At 49.4% G+C, this 21822-nt stretch overlaps 1 pseudogene; it reads left to right on the top strand.

Annotated features, from left to right (window-relative positions):
- Positions 1–16460: 16460 nt before the first annotated feature.
- On the top strand, positions 16461–19530 carry LOC119357563 (annotated as a pseudogene).
- Positions 19531–21822: the final 2292 nt, after the last annotated feature.

The raw sequence follows: 21822 nt of genomic DNA, 5'->3' as shown, positions 1-21822 counted from the left end.
TACAAATTGACAAAATACTGGACAACATCAATGCACCTGGTCCACTCACTCGTTCAAGGGCAACTCAGCTAACAAACTTCTGTGGGCATTTCGCATTCGTCTCAATATCAGAACCCAAGAAAGTTGAAGAAGCCTTCATGGAACCTGAATGGATTCAAGCTATGCAAGAAGAGCTTCAACAGTTTGAGCTGAATAATGTATGGGAACTGGTTAAGCGTCCTGATCCATGGAAGCACAACATAATAGGCACCAAATGGATATACCGCAACAAGCAAGATGAGCATGGTCAAGTTGTCAGAAACAAAGCTCGTCTAGTTGCTCAAGGATATACTCAAGTGGAGGGCATTGACTTCGATGAAACATTTGCTCCTGTGGCTAGGCTTGAAGCCATACGCATACTGCTGGCCTATGCAAATCATCATAACATACTTCTATATCAAATGGATGTGAAAAGTGCCTTTCTCAATGGCAAGATTGAAGAAGAAGTGTATGTTGCACAACCACCTGGCTTTGAAAATCCAAAACATCCTGATATGGTATACAAGCTCAACAAGGCACTGTATGGCCTCAAACAAGCCCCCAGGGCCTGGTATGATACACTCAAGTACTTTCTGAAGAGCAAAGGCTTCATACCTGGTTCCCTGGATCCCACTCTTTTCACGAAGACATATGATGGTGAACTGTTTGTGTGCCAAATATATGTGGATGACATTATCTTCGGCTGCACCAATCAGAAGTATAGTGAAGAGTTTGGATATATGATGCAAGAGCAATATCAGATGTCCATGATGGGTGAGCTGAAGTTCTTCCTCGGTCTTCAAATACGGCAACAACGCAACGGCATCTTCATATCACAAGAGAAATATCTTAAAGAGTGTCTGAAGAAGTTCGGTATGCAAGACTGCAAAGGCTTCACAACACCAATGCCAGCCAAGCATCATCTGGGTCCCGACGACAATGGTAAAGAGTTCGATCAAAAGGTATACCGCTCCATGATTGGGTCTTTGCTTTATTTATGTGCATCTAGGCCAGATATCATGCTTAGTGTTTGCATGTGTGCTCGATTTCAAGCGACACCAAAGGAGTCGCATCACTTAGCTGTGAAGCGAATTCTTCGATATTTGGCTCACACCCCAACTCTAGGATTATGGTATCCAAAGGGCTCAGAGTTTGATTTAGTTGGATTTTCGGATGCTGGTTATGCTGGTGACAAAGTTGATCGCAAGTCTACATCAGGCACATGTCACTTTCTGGGACGATCACTTGTATGTTGGTCTTCAAAGAAGCAGAACTGTGTATCACTCTCCACTGCTGAATCTGAATACATTGCTGCTGGATCTTGCTGCGCTCAGCTTCTGTGGATGAAGCAAACACTCAAGGATTATGGCATTCATCTGAAGCAAGTGCCACTTTACTGCGACAACGAAAGCGCCATCAAGATTGCCAACAACCCAGTTCAGCACTCGAAGACAAAGCACATTGAAATTCGTCATCACTTTCTCAGAGATCATGTTGTGAAGGAAGACATTGATATCATACACGTCAACACTGAAGAGCAATTGGCAGATATCTTCACAAAGCCCTTGGATGAGAAGAGATTTTGCAAGTTACGGTGTGAGCTAAATATCTTGGAATCCTCAAATGTCCTGTGATTAGGCACACATCCTAACACTTAAGCATATTGATGACTTAGATGTGCAACACACAAAGTAGCGTATATCTTCAAACAATGAAGACATACATTCTAAGTGTGAATACATTAATGTGGAATTTGACTTCGGAGCGCCACGATAATTGTGCGCCGTGTCTGGGTCTAATACTTCCTATACGGTGGGTAACGCCACCACCAATCGTTCCATTCTGAAGTGTTTCTCTCATGGCGTTACCTCTCAATGTCTTCACAATTGGTTTGGTTTCATTCTCAATATGTCTTCATGATTATCTTCACTACGTTGATTATATGGATATATATGTACTGATGTTCTGTCCTCTACAGCATTCACTTATAGCTATGTCTTCTTGGTTGAATCTTTTGAACTAAGTGAATGTGATCGGACCCTAACCTCTCTATGCTTTCTATCTCAAACTCTATCTCTCCAAGTCATATGCATTCTGTTGAAACTGTCGAATGTCTTCACTGTGTCCTTGTCAGCCGAAGACATTGAGACAACCATAAAAGTCCGTTTTTAATGCTCATTCCTCCACATAAGATCCAGAGAAGCAGGAACGACCGTCCGACAATTTAGGCGTGCGTGGGACGTGGAACAAATCCCAATCTTCCTCTAACTGGCCACGCGTGCCTCAAATGTGAACCGCCAGGGGTACCTGCGTAATAGTGCAGTGCCGCCTCTATCCCTATAAATACATGATTCACTGCGGTCATTATCTCCTTCTTCCACCCTCGCACGAACCCTAGCGCCACCGCTAGCACTCGACGACGCCGGCGACGAAGCGCTTCACTGCCGCAACCTCTCCGACGCCGTTTTCACGCTGACAGCGGACATCGCTCTCTCCGCCGTCGCCGTAGGTGTCTTCCGTCGCCAAGTTAGGGCACGGAGGATCGAACTGCTCGGCCTCAACTCTCACTTCGTCTAGCAGTTCCAAGTGTGGTAAATGAAACCTCTTTTTACAGCTTCTTTTGATCCTACAGTTCAGTCACTTTCTGCCATAAGAAGTTTCTCTTCACACCTGTTAAATCTCTCGCTGCATCTCATAACATGCCTAGTATATTCACTTGTGCTTCATAAAGTAGTTAGATTCCTCACTTGTACTGATCTATGGGTTCGTACAAATCTGGAACCAACTTCTTATCTACAAGTGAATGTCTTCGCATAATGAGGTCAATGTCTTCTAAACCGATTTATCTTCAAAATCTTCTGAGAATGCATATGACCTCTTCCCCTTCCCTCGCACCTTAATGCTGTCACAGGTACATGTCCGTGGGAGAATCCTTTGGTTCTCATAGTCTGCATTCATTTGCAGAGTACTTGCAGCATCACATCAACTCGCCTGAAGCCAGTTCTTGCAAAAGGAAGCCTTTGAAGCCTTTGAACATCTTGAAGCCTTCCAAGTTATTCATGGCTTCAGAAACAGCAGCAAGGAAGGGAGGCAGACAGCGACGTGGTGAAACGTCCAAAGATCTGCCTGATGAATTGGCAGAGATGTACAAAACTGATCCTGAAGAAAGCTATGGTCAGCGCAAGACACGAATCCAATGGATTCGAAGATATTGGGCAGAGCAATGGTTCCATTACCGCTTCGTCACTCAGGAATATGCGGAGAAATGCGCCATCAAGAGACCGTGGGGAGATGTATTATACAAAAATCTCGTACCCAGGTCCAGAGACGAAGCCATTGCTCTAGGCTTCTATCCATGCATGGTGAGAGGACCACAGCCAGCTGAGGCACATCCGTCATCACTTCTCTGGTGTCGCGATGATAATCTCTTCAAGTGCAACTTTCAGTTTGCACAACAGTCAGCGAAGATAAACAAGAAGAAATTTGGGCTTGACTTCAACCCTGGTCCCTCCTCACCAAGGGCAGATGGCACACGCAACGCCGATCCCAATATCATCGGGCCGTATGCCAATCTTGAAGGCCTCATCACTCGCATCCTAGTCCAAGGGACTGCTGTGAATGACCCTCCAGCAGATACTGAGTCAGATGACGCCCCTGCTGCTCTGAAGCCAAAGCAGAGAAAGCCAAAAGCTCCAAAGCTTCAAAGCCAGCCGCTTCTCCCAAGATCGCAAGAGTGAAGCCTTTAGCAACTGCACCTCCTGAAGCCAGTGTGCAGTCAGAAGGCTTATCACGAGTGTCCAAGCCCCAAGAAGCCAAGAAGCCTCAGCCACACACAGGCAAAGAGCTTACAGCTGCTGACATTCTGCGCTGCGAAGCCATTGATCTCTCAAGCGATGAAGATCTTGGAAATGATGCTCTTGAGCAGCTCATCAAGAGCAAGGAGGAGGCTGAAATCTTCAACAATCTGCCTCTATTTGATGTCGCCATCATCCACAACTTCATCGATGAATGGTTTGACACACCAGACATAAGCTTCAATGATCTGCAGCTACCCATAGGCCTCAGCGTTGCCTTTCAAGGTGCAATCGCTTCAGAACTTGCAATAGCCCAGCGAATTGTAGAACTGAAGCAGAAAATTGATCATGAAAAGGCTCAGTTCAAGAAGCACGTGGCCAAGCTCAGTGTACAAGAAGTGAAAAACTTCAAGATCATGTTGCACGAGCTGAAAGAAAACTTCCTGAAGACGCGTGCCGAAGCTCAAGGCTCGCGAGAACGCATGAAGACTTTGGCTGATCGCTGCGTGCAAGCCTACAATGAGGCAGAAAAGCGCAAGGCACTTGGGCGTCCCGGCATTGACCCGAGGATGGCCGCGAAGAAGAAAAAGAAGGCGGCTGTGCCCGAACCTGAAGCGCCAAGGTCAGAACCTGATGCTCCGATTGTCTTCCCCGCTGCAACGACTGGCTCGAAGCCAAAGAGTTGATCAACCGCCTCACAGCACAAGAAGACACGGACTGCAGAGGCTGAAGCTAAGAAGAGAAAACATTCTGAAGCCTCTGAACCCATCATCAAGAAGCGCAAGACCAAGAAATCTCGGGCTGCTCCCACAGAGCCCCTGATAGTTGAACCCCTCTGCGTCCGCTATCCTGACGCAGATCGTCAGTTGACTGTGCATGAGCCTGCTTACATAGAGGCTCCGCACGCTGAAGACATTCCAGCAGCCAACCCCAATGTTGCTGAAGACATTGGTCCCCAAGACAATGTGCAAGGTGATGCAGCCCTTCCTCAGCTTGAGACAAGCGAACAGATCAGTATTGGTCGTCCATTGACGCCAATCACACAAAATGCGTCGTGGGCAGATCGCCCACAGGAGGAAGATGAGCCCCAACCCACTGCAACTCCACCAGCGCCTACACTCCATAGGCTTCGCAAAGGGCCAAGGGCTCAGGCTACTGAAGACATTCCGGCTGCATCAGCCGAAGAGCAAGCAGAAATACCACAAGCTCCAACTCCCCCGCACCAACAAGAAGCAGTTCTCAAGGAGAACGTGCCTGAAGCTGAAAATGTTGAGGCTGCCACAAACAACGCCGAAGCAAATGTGGAGCCCTCCCCAACAACAGCTTCAGAAGACACCGAAGCTACTGCTCCTGAACATTCTGTGCCTGAGTCTGCTGCCGGACCACAATTCAACTATCATATTGCGCACAGGCCGCAGGTCCAGAAGCCGATCCCACGACTACCAAGGTTCCCAGGTCCTGCATCAGCTCCTGGTTCCTTCAACATCAACGGCTTCAGGGCAGATAACACGTTTTTCGACCGCTCCAAGAACCCTTATTCAAGGGAACGGATTGTATCAGATAGGTTCTGGAGCCATCAACAGCGCAGCTATTATTCATGCATCCTCTACAACCAAGGCCGCATCTTTCCTCACAAGCGCCTTGAGGTTGAAGCTGTTGCAGGTCTGCCTGGTCTGGAAGAAGCACTGGATTGCTTCAAGCAAGTGGGTTTGCTGCCATTTATCACTGACGAAGAGAACTGGAACGAAGAGCTTCTGCTCCAGTTCTATGCCACTTTGCATATCAAAGGCTATAACAGAGATCCGAAAACATGGATCCTGGAGTGGATGACAGGCAATATCCATCATGAAGCCAATGCTTTCGACCTAATTGAGCTTACCGTCCTTCCCACTCCTGGCGAATTCTTTGAAGAAGGGTGCCAACTCCATGCTGAAGCAATTGAGAGCATATTTCAGCGTCCTGAGCCAGATATGAGTCAGATGCTCTCAATGATGAAGCCATTTCCTCCAAATGCACCCTATCCAACTAGGTTCTTCGTTGAAGACTTAGAGTACCTGCCCAGAACAATATATCACATCATAAGGCGGACTCTCTGGCCAGTCAAGGGACACTCTCGATATGCAACGATTGATGGTGCAATGAAGACTCTCATCTTCTGCATTCTTCACGGCAAATGCTTCAATACACAGGATCTCTTCATCCGTCAATTTGCAGCGTCTGCTTCAGAACTGTTTGGATTAAAGTTTTATGCTCCTTGGGTTATGAGGCTGATCAAGCTTCACTCTGCAATCTTCTATCAACCTTCAGCCCACAATCATAGGATATTTTTGCCAGATGTGGACACATCTGCTGAAGCAATATATCCAGAGCCGGCCAAGCAACCACTAAGTCTTCATAATGCAGAACACCAGAGCTTCACTCAAAATATTGAAGGTGTTGAAGCTCTCTCCCGAGTGTATCCAATGGCTGGCACCACACATGCCCCTGCATCAACTGAAGCCACCAACAGCACAGCTGTAAAGAGACCCAAGAAGCGCGCTCGTGCACTCAATGACAGAGAGCTTCTTGTGGCTCTTCACCAAAAGCAAGATAGGCATCACGACTGGCTCAAGAGGCAGATGAGAAGCATCATGCAAGAAGTCAATCGCATCAGAAATCTGGCAACCAAGAATGCATTTGTCACACACGAGACCTGTCACCGCACTTGGAAGGGCCTCACCATGATGTGCCCTAAAGCTGAACTGCATGAGGATGGCTTCACAGAGCACTTCAAATTTGACTCCACGCCTCCAAGAAGAGCGGTGATGCACAGCACACCATCACTTGAAGAGTCAGAGTTCTCTTCTTCTGCTGCCACCGTGTCTGCCCGGATTATTGAAGAAGAAGATGACGCAACATCATCTCCACCTGCTTCAACGCGCGTCGAATCTGCACCAAGCTCGTCTGCACCGCCGCCAAACAACTCCACCGACCCTGCTGCGCCTGGGAACGCGTAGAAACCTCTATGTCTTCAAACCTTTTTGGTCATCACTGACAAAAGGGGGAGAAGCATATGATGGTTATAGTCTTCAAGCAGGTCACAATGGGCGGGTGCCTTCATATTTTGCTACATTTTGCTTCGTGCTTACAACTCCCGTTTTTTGCTACATTTGCTTCATTGAGTTGTAACACTTAGCCTTGATGGTCGTCTGCTACCTGTTTGTCACTCCGTTTTGCGAAGATAAATTCCGCACTCATCTCATTCTGCAGACGTCCATTTTCCATTATGCATGTCATTATCTTCATATACTTTCACATGCATAGTGGATTGTCATAAGTTGAAGTGGATCTCCACAAGTACAACCTGCCATGTGCATTTGCATTCAAGAAGCAAATTACTCATATGCACATCTTCAGGGGGAGCCCTTGCAACTTATGAAGACAATTCCTTTACAATTTCACAAATTATGTTTCCCGTTGAAAACTTCAACTAGTTTGTCATCAATCACCAAAGAGGGGGAGATTGTAAGTGCATCTAGTGCCACCCCTAGTTGGTTTTGGAGTATTGACGACAAACCTAGTTGAGGGACTAATGTGTTTGTGAGAATTGCAGGAAAACACAGGTAAAAGTCCCTCATTGATTCGGTTTTACTACCAGAGATGACCCCTAAAAATGTACAAAGACATTGAAGACAATGGTGGTTTATGAAGATATTCATATTGAAGACAATGACATGAGAAGACTCCCTATGAAGCTTTTGAAACTCGAAGACCTAGATCCTTCGTAGTTTTATTTCATTCATGTTGTGTCATAGGAACCACCGTACTGTTAAGTGGGGTCGAAGAGAACCAGTCAGAATGACTGAAGTGATGCCTAATTCAAATCCTATGTCTTCGAGCGAAGCCTATGAGAGAAAATCTTGTCCAGAGTCAGACAAGTCAGCTTTACTTGTAGCCCAAGTAAAGTTGCCGTGTGAGTTCGAAATCCGACCGTTGGTACATGTGTCAGTTCCTTAGTGACCCAGGGTCATTTCGGACAAATCAGGTCGGGTTGCCAAGTGGCTATAAATAGTCCACCCCCCACAACCTTAAATGGTTGGCTGCTCAGATTTCAGTGCACGGCTTTTGTCGTTTGAGAGCAACCCACCTCAAAGCCTTTGAAAGAAAAAATTCACAGTGAGGAGAAAAGCCCTAACCACCCAGAGCCAGAGTAAATTGGGCATCACTTAAGTCTTCGTGTCTGTGTGATCTGAAGACTTATTACACTTGAGGACTGTGCATCCTCCAGATGGTTAGGCGTCGCGTTCTGAGCATCCAAGAGAAATTGTGGATTGCCGGTGAATGAAGTCTGTGAAGGTTTGGGAGTCTACCTTGAAGACTTACCAGAGTGATTGGGCGAGGTCTGTGTGACCTTAGCTCAAGGAGAAAACGGTGAGGACTGGGTGTCTTGGACTAAGTGTCCTTGACTGGGTGTCCGGGACTGTGTGTCCTTTGGTTTAAATACCTAGCCGCTCCAACCAGACGTACAGTTGTCACAGCAACTGGAACTGGTCCAACAAATCATTGTCTTCAACGTGTGACTAGTTTCATCTTCACTTCCTTTTACTTACAGTTATTCATTGTGAAGCCACTGCATGCTTGCTTTATCTTTTGTCTTCACAACATGAATGTATGATCTGTTTGGCTTCATAACTTCTTCCTACCTGATCCCTATTACACTGAAGCTGGTTGTGATTGCGCTTTCACTCTATTGAATACATGACCATGGCTGGCCTAGTGTGATCTAACTTCCGCTGCATAGTAATAGGCATAATCTTCACTGTTTGTCTTCATAACTCTCACGTTTTGAAGACTTTCATAAAAATCGCCTATTCACCCCCCCTCTAGTCGATATAACGCACTTTCAGTCTCTAAGTCGTGCCTCGACACGTGGGAGCTATAGCCGCATCGAGGGCGTTACACCTGGGTGTATCCATCTTGGTATGCACCCCTTCGGCCAGCAGGAACAGTCCCATGGCGAATTGCGGTAGCGAGGAGAGGCTCGCATTCGTGAGCACCAACCTCGCGGCAGAGGACATAAACTTACCCCTCCACGGAAAAACCGTCCACCTACCTTAGTCCAAAGCGGAGCCCACCCCTCTATCGAGATGCGCTTAGCGTCTAACGGGAGGCCCAAATAGGTAAACGGGAGTTTGCCAAGTTTACAGTTCAGGAGATCCGCGATGCGGCTCCCGTCCTGCTCGTCCATGCTCATGGGCATCACTTCACACTTGTGAAAATTGATTTTAAGACCCGACATGAGTTCGAAGCTAATGAGCAAGGCTTTAACAGTGGCCACGCTATGGAGGTCTGGCTGAAAAAGCAATAGCGTATCGTCCGCATATTGCAGATGTGATATGCCCCCTGGGATGAGGTGTCCCAACACCCCTTTGATGTGTCCGGCATCCACCGCTTTCCGCAGCATTGCCTCCAGCGCATCTGTGACGAAGTTGAACAAGATTGGTGACATGGGGTCGCCTTGGCATAAACCACGCTTGTTCCGGAAGAAGTTCCCTACTTCTCCGTTTACCGAGACCGCAGTTTGGCCCCCCGAGACCAGTTGCATGACTCGGTGCACCCACGCCGACGAGAAACCTCGACTAATAAGGATTTGTCGGAGAAAATCCCAATTAACGCGGTCGTAGGCCTTTTCGAAATCTATTTTGAGAAGGATTGCAGGTTCGTGCGTGCGTTTGAGCTCGTGGAGGGTCTCCTGGAGGGCTAACGGTCCCTCCAAAATATTCCTCCCACGGATGAATGCCGATTGCGCACGGCTAATAGTTCTATGGGCAATCGGCGTGAGACGAGTAGCGCAGCCTTTGGCGCATATCTTGAAGGGTACGTTAATGAGCGCAATTGGTCTGTACTGGCGAATGTGATCCGCACCGGGCACTTTCGGGATGAGCGACAACACACCGAAATTGAGCCGCGATATATCGACGAAACCACGCATGAAGCCGTTGCACACCGCAAAAATGGGTTCACGCAGCAGCGGCCAGAAATGTTTGAACATTGACACCGGCCACCCGCCCGGCCCAGGGGCCGTGTCGGATTTCATACCCTGGAGTGCTTTGTCAATCTCCTCCGGAAGGAAAGCGAGCTCCAGCCCCTCGTTCTCGCAATCGAGCACCCATTGAGAAGGGAGCCAAACATCCGCACGTAAACGTGCGCATTGGGCCTCCTCCGTCCCCATCAGACCTATATAAAAGTCGTAGATGTGGCGGGAAATCTCCGATTTTTGCAGAAGGAGCCCCTGTTCCGTCTGCAACCTGAGTATCGAACATTTCCTGCGCCGGCCATTAGCGTGCGCGTGGAAATACTTCGTGTTCGCATCACCCTTGAGCGTCCACTTGAGGCAACCCCTGCGCCTCCAGTATTCCTCCTCTGCACGTAGCAGAGCTTCGACTTGCCCCTCAAGGGCATATCGCTGCGCCCATTCTTGTTCGGAGAAGGGGCGCGTGTACGCTTGACCGTCGAGAATAGCAATCTCCTCGATGAGCCTTGCCCTCAGGATTTTGTCATCACGTCCCTGGTTCGCGCCCCACCCCTTAAGGCTTGCACGCAAGCGGCCCCCTACCGCAGTCCAGAACTCCAAAGGGCCACGTTGCTGGCCCGCGAGTTGGACGCATTTCTGCCATCTCTCCCTAAAGATGGTTTCGAAGTTCGGTATCTCGAACCATGCAGTTTCGAAATAGAAACGCGGGCTGCGACCCACTCTGTCCTCCCCTGAAGACAAGATTAGCGGCACATGATCCGACCCAATCCTTGTTTCGGCAAGGAGTGAGCATAGAGGAAACAAAATTTCCCAGTCCGGAGACATGAAAGCACGATCAAGCACGGATCGCACTGGGGCTAGCTGCTTGTTAGTCCAAGTGTATCTAGCCCCGGATCTTGTCACTTCCCTAAGTGCCATGGATGCTATTGAATTGTTGAACATGGCCACCCTTGGCCAGTTGATATTGTCATTGTTTTTATCCGCCCCCGAACGGATTAGATTGAAATCTCCCCCCACCATTAGCGGGATCTGAGCAGCCGAAAAGGCCATCACCCTGGCTTCGAGTTCGCTTAGGAACTCTGCCGAACGTGAGTGATCTGCAGGTCCGTAGACTTGCACGATCGCGAGCTCGCGTAGCGACGCTCGCACGTGGAACTTGGCCGCGATGAAGAAGGTGCCACTCTCCCAGTGCAGCACCTCGTATGTGGCAATACATAGGCCAAGCAACATGCCACCGGAGTGACGTTGGCCGGAGTGTGATGCCACACAAAACGCTCTAAGGGATCGATCGCTAAGATATCTTGATGTCTGAACTCAGACTTGATCGTTTCCTGGAGTCCAACGATATGTATCGCTTCTTTCCTAATGTACTCCTTTAGCTGGGTACGACGACTCGAGTGGCCGAAGCCACGTGTGTTCCATAAGAGTGCACGCATCTAAACGACATGATTACGCAGGCGCACCCCCTGGATGTGATCACCTTGGCCACACGTCTCGCCCTGCCGCGGCGGGGCGAGGGAGGCGCAGCAACCCCTGTTGATGTCTCCTCATCGGGCTGGGTCGTTAGCGCCGTCGAGGCCTCTGCCTCTAGTGCCAAACGATCCGCGTGTTGCACAGCCGCCGCTGTTAGCGCCGCTTGCGCCAATTCCTTTGCGCGAACCAATGAGATAAGCTCGCACATCTCACCTCCTCCCACTGGTTCCACCCCACTCTCCCCCAGAACCTCGCTCAAGTGTTCGTCCGAAAAGGAGTCAAGAATCGTAAAGCGGGGCAGGGGATTACCTGAGATTTCCAGATTTTTCTGAGCTTGGAGGAGTTGGGCGCGCTGGAGCGATGGCAAGTTGCCCTTGGCGCCCCTGGCACGCGCACTGGCCCGCACGGGAGCCGCCTGCCCTTCCACCACCGCCTTGGAGCGCTTGGCCTTCGGGACCGTCGCCGTCAAGGGTGTCTCCAGCGCGACCGTAGCTGAAGCAGGAACGGCCAGCACCATCACCGCCTGACGCGGCATCACTGGCGCCCCCAACGGCTCCGCAGCACGCCCAGCCTCCACGGTCACCTTGCGCACCGCCACCTTCTTGATCTGTTTCGTCACTCCAATCTTGCTGTCGCTGCGACCACCAGGGGCAGGCGAGCGTGAGGGGGAAGACAAAAGCTTCGGGTCCTCGGACGCCAGAGGTGAATTGCGCGTGGGCTCCGTCAGCAGCAAGGAGTCCATCGCGGCCTCCATCCGCACCGGAGGTGATGTGACCGAGCCCAAGTTGGAGCCGTACTGGTTCGGGATGGAGAGCTCCATCTCCGACGACCCTCCCACCAGAGAAGTCTCCACCTGGGGCTGCGGCGCGCAAGCCCTCGCCCCACCAATGTCGGTGATGCCCAACTTCTCCCACACCGTCGTGTCGATGGAGTCGTCCTCCATGCTCGCGTCCGGCTCCTTGTCGCCGTCTTTGTGGCCATCGTGACCCTTCCCGTCTGGGCCCTTGCCGTGGGGAGGATGGGGTGGTGGGGGGAGGGCGGGCGCCGCGGCCTGCTCCGGGGGGATCTCCGGGTCCACTGAGATGTTGTAGCCCTCATTGTTGAACCAGATCTGGACCGACCCGCGGAGCTTGCGCGGATTGCGGCAAGCAAAGCGCATGCGAACCGGCCCAGGACGAAGCAGAGAATCCTCATCCACCAGCAGAGGGCGGCCAAGCATGATGGTCGCCGCCATGAGCCTCTCGGAGCAGCGATGCTTGGGGGGAATCCCACCTAACTTGACCCACACCTCTGGCATCACCAACCCTTTGGGCGCATCAAGGACCGCATCACGAATGTCCACCATGAGGTTGTTGAGGGACAGGAAGAGCTTGCCGCTCCTGGTGGCCATCCGGAGCATAACAGGATCAGGGAAGACCACAGAGAATGCCCCGCCCTCGAGAGGTGAGATCTGCCAATCCTACTCTCCCTCAAAGAGATGCTGCAGTTCCGCCTCGAGGATCTGAGGGGAGAGCGCTCCGGATGGCATGGAGAGCACCGCCGTGTTGGCCCCCAGCAGAACCGGAGCCTCCTCACTTGCATCGACCGGAAACTGAAGGCAGAAGAATCCCTCTTCGGCGATAGCGTGGCCCATGGTCTGGAGAAGCAGGGGCTTGCCTCGGGTTGGGCACTGCGCCGAGGTGTGCCCCTCCTTGCTGCACACGACGCAAAGTGGCTGGAAAGTGCACAGGCTTTGGAAATGGCCGGAACGCCCGCACTTGAAGCACTCCGGGCTGCCCGCCTCGTCGACGGGGGTCGGCTCCGCCTGCGTGCCCGAGGACGAGCCCGGCGCCTCAGATCTGGGCGGGAGGGGAGGCTTGTAGGCCGCCGCCCACGCAGGCTTGGACTTCTACTTCTTCGCGAGCGAGTCGCCGGCGCGGTCGCCTCCCTGAGCTGCCAACTGCCCCTTGCGCTTGAGCTCGAGGCCTTTCTTGCGGTATTCTTCCTTTTTCTTCTTCTTCCGCTCCTGCTCCTTGAGCCACCAAGCAGGCGGCGGCCCCCAGCCGCCCTCGTCGTCGGCACGCCCACGGGTGCGGTCCCGTGGCGGCTCCATGGGTGGTTTCTCCCCACGGCGGTCGGACTTGGAGCCCATGGCCACCACTTCAGCGAAGGAGCGAAGCAAAGGAGGGGGAGGAGGGGTGGGGTGGAGAAAGCGGGCGGAGTGACCGAATCGCTGCACCTCCGAATCGGAGGCAGGAAACCCTGGTGAGATGTCTAGGGTTCCACGGGGGAGCCAAAGCCATTTATATGGCCGCGCGGTGTGGGCCGGCGTAGGCAGGCCAAGCCCACCCGGGCTGGACCGGGCCACAGGCGAATGCGGGGCCCCCTGCAGCCCAGACACACCCGAGCCCTTTGGCTGGGCCAGCTGGCGTGGCGGCCCCGTGGGCAGCCAGCCAGGCACCGCAGCCTGCCGGCCCAGCCCACCACGTGACGCGTCGCCCCCAACCCTAGCGAGAGGCGACCGCGACTCCGTCGGCGTCGCCACCACCGCGCCGCCGCCGCCGCCACCGCAGGGCGTGGGCGGCGTAGGACTGAGGGACAACCCCGCGGCGTCCGCCCTAGGACAGCCACGCCCTTCGCGCGTCGGAGATGCGCGCGGCGCTCGAGCCGCAGCCCGAGCAAGCCACTGTGAGCCACGACCACCGGGCGCAAAAGCACGCCGGCGCCCAGCCTTGAAGGAGCCCCCGAGCTCCTCCGCGCGCGCCACAAACTCCCCAATGGAGCAGGCCACACGCGCGCCTACCGCCGGATCCGGCTTAGCGCAAACCTCACCTTCCTCTTCGTCGCCGGAGATCTCATCGGCCAGAGCCCAAAAGCGGCTCCCCGACCCCCGAGCCGCACTCAAGGGAATGCCGGACGTCCGCCTTGGCTCCGCCGGAGACACCCCCGCTCCCTCCCACACCGGGGCCAGAGCATCGCCGCCGCAGCCGTCGAAGGCAGAGACGGGCGCAGAATCGCCGCCCCTGTCGCCCGAGACCGCAGTCCGTACAGGAGCCGTTGGGACACCCATCGGACTTAGTTCTCAATTTTCGTCCAGTAACAACGTCGACCGTGAGGTCTCCGCGGACAACCGTTAACACACTCCTTTCTCTCCCTTTTTCTGCACAGTAGTCTCCAGTTCACAGGAGCTTTGGGATTTCAGCGTAAATAATTGGACTTGGGGATGGAGCCCATGTCTTATTCTGTTAACATACTCCTTTCTTCTGCACAGTAGTCCCTGGTTCCCACTGACTTTAGCTTTCTCTCCGGTCGTGATGGGGGTTAGTGTCTCTCTAGATTGGATCTAGAGGAGCCACTTGTATTAAATGCTTGTAACAGCAGCTGTAAGCATCGATGCAGATCTAGCCACTGGAGTAAGGTATCTTACGAAACTGTTTGCTTATGCCGACAGTTATTTGTGTTACAATTTCACTTTGACATACTTCCTCAGGCCATAACTAAAGTCCATCTAGTTATCCTATGTCAGATCTTTTAAACTTTAATTGCTGAAACATTTCAGCCGCTGACTACCTCAAATACGAAAGGGGTTCCCTAAATAGATACTCCCACCCTCCCATAATATAAGATGTTATTACAACCAATATACTCATATATTGGTTGTAGTAACATCTTATATTGTGCGACGGAGGGAGTAGGTAATAGAACCTTAGGTGTGGCAACGCTCTATTGGAGCAGTATAGTCTGAAGACGCTCTTCTAGAGGTCGGTCCATGGCATGGACATGAGAAAATAGTAGCTCTACCAAGGATAAGATCATGTTGATTAGACATGATCGAGAGCCCTTTGTTAGCATCTCGTGCAAATACCATCCGTCACTAATGTTTATAACAGGCCACGTGTTCTTAAAATTCTTTTTGGTTGAATAAGCGATTTCAGACAGATGAAGGCAGCAAAGGCGTCTGATCCATCCTTCTGTTTTGCTCATTTTGCAAGTAAGAGTAACATCAGTATTACTGTCAAATTAGAAAGATAACAAATTAGGAATTAAAAGGTACTCCGGCACATGTCGCAGATTAGAAGAGATTCTTTGTTCCCTCGTCATATATATGCATATCCTCAAACACTTGGTGTGCAGGTGTAGAGCAATGGAGTTGGGGTGGAATAGCAGGACTGTGCGGCACATGTCGCCATTGTGCTGCACACGCTGCCAGACCTTGATTTCTATTTTCGTGCCCTTGATTTCTTAGTTGTCCTCATTTTTGCCCCCTTTCTAAAACTCAGCTCAGTTCTTCGTTGAGTTAGGTCTAAAACTCTACGAATTGTTGGATACTGCTTATTGTTATATTTACGATAACGTTGGTTTCATCTTATTTGGAGGTTCGATGCTTAAGTTACTGCAGTTTTGGTTTGCGTTTTTTTTTTTGCCTATTTCAGACCGACGAGAACAAAACTAAGAAACGTTGACAGTGCGGCACATGTCGCCGTTGTGCCCTCGGCTTCTTATCATGCCACCGGAGAACAATTGTTGCAACTCGAGGCTGCCGGTGACGTGTTTCAACAAGATAAGAGCACCGTTGCAAACTCATGTTGGCACCTCTTTAGGCAGACACACTTACAGTTGGGTACATGATGCTAGTGGCCGTAGACGATGCGCACGCGGGTCTCTGGGATGGGGTTCTTTGAGAATGGCCTCTAGAGGTAAAGGACAAAGCGACTAATGCGACGATGCCCACGAGCGTCCTTACTTTCTTATGATCGTTTCGTTAGGTTCGAGTGGTTTTGAGTTGGATCCACTAAATTGGACTTCCGTAACCATCCGTTTGGAGCTCTACCGCTCCAGCCAGCATGGGTGCTGCAGCTGGAGCACCAGCTCTTGTTTCAGTATTTTCTAGTGCAGATTAGGTTTCTGCTACTTGGGGCAGATATTCCTGCACTTTCTTAGCTAAGCGAATATATCGGGCAGTAATCTCCTGTTGAGGTGGTAAAATCGATGATCAGAATGAAGTCCGCCCAGCTCAGCGTAATTTATAGTTGGATTTACTGCCGGTTCATCTGTTTGTCCAATTGAAAGTTTCTTCCATGATACTGCTGTTTTTGTTACAACAAGTCTCGTCTTTAACCAGTTATTGCTTCATTAGTAGCAGCATAGTAAATTCGCTGAATTGATCTATTCAAATAATACAGATGGATGAGGTCACACAAGCCGTTGAAAACCTGAAAAAGGAATGGGGCCAATTAGCAGCACAGCTTGAGGTGTGCATTGCTGCTATTGAATCCTGTGGGAAGATGGGGAAAGGGACAGAAGAAGCGAGGTCTCTTCCTAGGTTGAACGGTTCTGCACAGGATGCACTGTAATTGCTCAATTCACTGCAGTGCAGGCTTGATCTTCTAGCAGAGCAGCTACCCACTTTTGAAGAAGTTCAGTCTGGCCCGGCAACCTTAGGGTCATGGAAGGAACAATATCAGAGGTAAGCTATTCTTAGAAAAAAAAAATCATTTGCTTCTTTAGTATTTGTACATAACTGATTTTATGTTTTCAGGCTGCGAGTGAGCCTGAGGAGTGCCAACTTGCAAGCAAAAGTAAACATTGGAAAAGCTGCTCAAGAAGAGGTGTGCGATTTTTCTTCAGAGTTAATTTGATACTTTATTACTTGAGCAATGCTAGCTTGCCTCTCTAATTTAAGGCCTTCTCGCATTCTAATTTTGCGTTTTCTTAGAGGGAGCTTCTTCTGGGAGACGGAAAAGAGTTCACTATCCGGAGATGTAATCTCCAGTAAGTTTATTAAATGCGGCCTTTGTATTACTGGTCTATGGGAATATTTTAGACGTCAGTTGTAGAATGTGTTTGATGATCTGCTCAGTTTCACGGGGATTTCCTGCAAGAGTAGACTCCAGAAGGCCTCCAAAGACACCGGTTGTGAATTTCAGTTCCAAAGCGACATTTTTAAGTTCCTCACTCGGGCAGTCGGGCTGTTGAGAAAGTCTATTTAACTCTTTGAATTATGAAACTGGTTATTTACTCATCTACCCATTAGTGGTTCTGCTGACTTGCAGGTGGTTTTGCCAATATGAAATATCGTCAACAAACTAGAAATTGTTGTGTTGATGTAACACTTGCATATGACCTCAAAATCGAATCACATTGCACTAATTAAAGAACCACCATTTTATATTTATTGTTTAATTCTATAATTTATGTTTGCACAATGAACGCGAACCTGCCAAATGATATAGGACAAAGGCTGGGATGACCTCCGCTGCAGAAAGTATTACTGAGAGCCTCCGTCGGTCTCGGCAGTTGATGGTTCAGGTTAGCACCCCTGCGTGTTCAGTTGATATGTCATATGGTAATGATTATTTCCTAGTCGTAAGTCCAGAAGTAATTTACTATAGATGTGACAGGAAGTGGAGAGAAGTGCTAATACCTTGTCAACGTTTGGTAAGTTTTCCTGTGATTAAGCCTGTTCTTAATTAGGAGGCTCACTTGTAAGATTCTGCGTGTTTAAGCTTGGTCAAGATTTCCTTACAGATGTGCTGTTATTTGATTATAGACTTTTTGTGGTTATTAATTTGTTATTAAGGAGCCATGGAATAGTCTGTGCTGGTTTTCCATATGAACAAGAACTATTCTTTTTCTGCCGTTTTAACGCATTTCCAGACCTATCAAGGCCAAGTTGCTAGCTAATTTGAATTTCTTTTTTTTTTTTGCAGATGAATCGACAAGTGTTCTCCGAAAGGCTGAAGGTGAATATCAAGGGCACCGCTCTCTGCTGATGCGCACCCGTGGTTTGCTCTCAACGATGCAACGGCAAGATGTTCTTGATAGGTATGCAGCATCAAAATCTTTTGCAGAACTCAGAACCAGCCTTAATTATTACCAATCGTTTATGATGTGGTCGTGCAGTCTTGGTTCGGGTCTTTCAGTCAAACAAAAGAAATGGAACAAATGGGTTTAAGTCATATACCTACCTAGTCCCGTTGTGATATGCATTTGGTTTCCATCCGCAAGACAAGTAACAACAATGGTGTCTGGGTTGGTGCCAGATTCTGACTATATCTGTTCCAGGATCATCCTGACTGGTGGGTTCCTCGTATTCTCCTTGGCGGTTCTTATTTCTTAGTGCATGTCGCAACAACAAATGTTCCAGCCATTGCTTATACATGAGCCTTTTACATCCAGCCGCAGGCTTACCTTTCAGAGTTCTTATTTCTTAGTGCATGTCGTCTAAAGTAACAATTGCTTGCTCAAAAGGACTATACTTGTGCACTGACCTGCTGTCAGACTTGAGTTGAGAAAGACCTTCAGACAGAGAAGTAGATTATTGCTCACAATTACTCCTGCGGAACTGCTGGCCTTGCAATCTGAAATTCATCAGATGGAAGATGGATTCAACAGAGAAGTAGATTATTGCTTTGGTACCAAGGATCGGCTCAGTGAACAAGTGTTGAAGATCACGGAAGACTACAACCACATGCATTCTCAAGTGCAGTCTCAAAATCTTCATGCCAGTTCTTCTGCACCCCCGCCTGATGAAACGATGGTGGCTCAAGAAATTGTAGAGCCTGACGAAACAGCTCCTTCTCCGACAGTGATTCCTGATGAACCTGCCAACTCAACAGTCATTCCTCCTGCAAATTCTTCATGTGTGAAGACAACCACTCTTCTTTCTGCATCAGAACTGAAGAAGACCAAGGTTGCCGAGAATGAAGCTCTGAAGAGAAGAAAATCTCCAGATCCTGCTGGTGTTGAAACTGTGAAGAAGTTGAAGACTGATGTAAGTGCTACAACGGCACCAATTTATGTTGAGCCATTGGCCACAACGCCACCCACAGTTGAAGTTACTGACCGTCGCCTGATTCCGCTCTCTAAAGAACGTGAAGGTGAAGAAATTCCTGCTGCTTCCTCATAGCAGGTAGATGAGGGCAATGATGTTGACACAAATGCAACGCCACACATGGTATCGTCGCCCCAGCATCAGTTAACGGCTGAAGAGGCTGAAGTTGAAGAAGAAGAAGATGTGGACATTGACAATGCCACAAGCCCACAACTCCACTCATCCGTGATGAATTTTGGGAAGAAGAACACCCAAATTCTTCTCTGAACACACCTCTGATGCAATTGCCTCAGTTGCCATGCCAAACAGAAGAAGTTTTTGGTAGTTCTGAAGAGCGACACACTCCTCTTCAGACCATCCCTGAAGAAAATGTTGCTGGTGATGCTGCTCAGCAAGAGCCAAATGCTGAAGAAAATTAAGCAACTACTGATGAAAATTCCCCAATCAACACAGAAGCGTCCGTGCAATCTACTGACATGGAAACTATGTCACTTGCTATGGCTGAAGAAATTGTCAAGGCTAACTTGATAACATACCATAATGACTTTATTGGCTCTCCTCGCCCCGTATTGGATGCGAGTCCAACAAAGGTGAATCTGCAGCCGAAGCCTGCAATGCCAAAAATTGGAAGGGCTGGCACTCGGCCGAAATTCAACAAGGCAGATTTCTTCAGCGAGAAGAATCTCTTCATTGATGACTCATCCTATGATCATGCAAAGATCCAAAGACTAAGTTTCAGGACGGCTCATCAAGTCATCTTTTATGCCTCTCTCCTCTTTGATAAGAACAAAGTCTTCACGCACCATGATATTTCTCATTTGGATATGGAATCAATCAATTGCTTCACTCCGGAGTTGATGGTATTGCATGATGCTGGTCTTCTTGCCTTCTGTTCTGATGTGTGTGATTGGAATGAAAAGTGATCCTCCAGTTCTATGCTATCATTCATAGATCAGGTGATGCATCAGATTACGCCACATAGGCCATTGACTGGATGACGGAATACACACACTACAAGGCCCCCATAAGTGAACTGCTTCGGGCATTGCCACTTCATATTCCTCCAGAAAACGCCCAGCGTCTGAGCAAACTGAACTTCCAGATCACTTTATGCATTTGCTGATAAAACCACTTGATGAAAGAGAAGCTCTTCCCACCAAATTCTTTTTGTAAATTTGAGAGATAAAGTCCCATCAAAGGCTATGATTCTGAAACTGGAGAAGTTGTTGGGATCATGAAGAATCTGCTATACAGTGTCATCCATGTTATTCCTTCCCTTTGATGCCCACTATTTCAGTCATAAGGACTCTGGTTGCTCAATCGCCATTTGAACTCAAACCGCGTGCCTCATGGCTCATGAGATTCATCAGAACCAGAACTGCAATCCTGTCAGGACCCCGACTCAATGCCACATCGATCTAGCATGTAACACCTCATATCACTTTGCGGCCTCACGCACGGTATTCCCACGGGTGTCGCCTTACCTTTGCCCGGGACCGTTTGCGCCTTTTGGCACACGTATATGACAGTGTCGCTAGCATCCATATGGTAAGGAGCCCGGGCTGACATGGCTAGTCGTAAACCCAAAGCGGCACAGACTTACAGGGACAGGCATCCATGACCCAGCATCGAACGTGTCGGTCATCAGCGAGTGAATCCAGGCTGTAGCACTGGCTAGCAGGACTCCGGTATTCACCGCGTGACATTTCCCCGAAGGGACAGACACAGGAACGAAGAAGGACACATGCCGGCCAGCCTAAGTGTTCCGGAGCAGTAGCAAGCTACCATGGCTCGGTGGAAACACTAGGAGACATTTCCCCGTAAGAAAGGCTACTAAAGATAAACAACTAGATGGTCAGATCCCACACATACCAAGCATTTCAATAACATACACACAATATGCTCGATATGTGCAAATACAACATGGCATCACAACATGACTCTATGACTCAAGTAATCTATTCAATAGGCTCCGAGGAGCGAGATATTACAAACAGGGGTCTCATGACCCAACACTCAGAGCATACAAGTCAAAGCACAAGCGGAAGTTATCATGTCTGGGTACAGACATCTATAAATGAAAAAGGCCGAGAAGCCTGACTATCTACCAGATCCTGCCGAGGGCACAAGATCGTAGCTGAGGTAACAAGCTAAACATCGAAGTCCACGCGAACTACTAGTGAGACCGAAGTCTCTCTGCAAAAACATAAAATAGGCAAACGTGAGTACAAATGTACCCAGCAAGACTTACATCAGAACTAACTACATATGCATCATTATCAACAAGGGGATGGTGGAGTTTGACTGCAGCAAACCAGCTTTGACTCGGTGGCTATCCTAAACTACGACTGCGAGTAACCTTTTTTGAGGTGGCGCACACGAGTCCACATATTCACCATATCAATACACCACTATGGATCCGCTCCCGTCTCCCTACGAGAACGCCATCCATAGCACTCACGCTTATCTTGCGTATTTTAGAGTATCCACTTTCACTTGTCTATGAACTGATATAAGCAACCCAGAAGTCCTTTTCCGCGGACACGGCTATTCGAATAGGTCATATTAACCCTGCAGGGGTGTACTTCTTCACACACGCTCTCACCACTTACCGCCGTTTACACGACATGTACTCGGCAACCTTCAAGCGGAAGCCCAACGTGGGTGTCGGCCACGGCCTGCCTAAACACTCAAGTCTCTAGTCCAGGTTT

The sequence above is a fragment of the Triticum dicoccoides genome, chromosome 2A, assembly GCF_002162155.2.
Source record: "Triticum dicoccoides isolate Atlit2015 ecotype Zavitan chromosome 2A, WEW_v2.0, whole genome shotgun sequence".
In the NCBI taxonomy this organism is placed as follows: Eukaryota; Viridiplantae; Streptophyta; class Magnoliopsida; order Poales; family Poaceae; genus Triticum; species Triticum dicoccoides.
The sequence above is the reverse complement of the archived record's forward strand: the minus strand, read 5'-3'. Positions and strand labels throughout refer to the sequence as shown.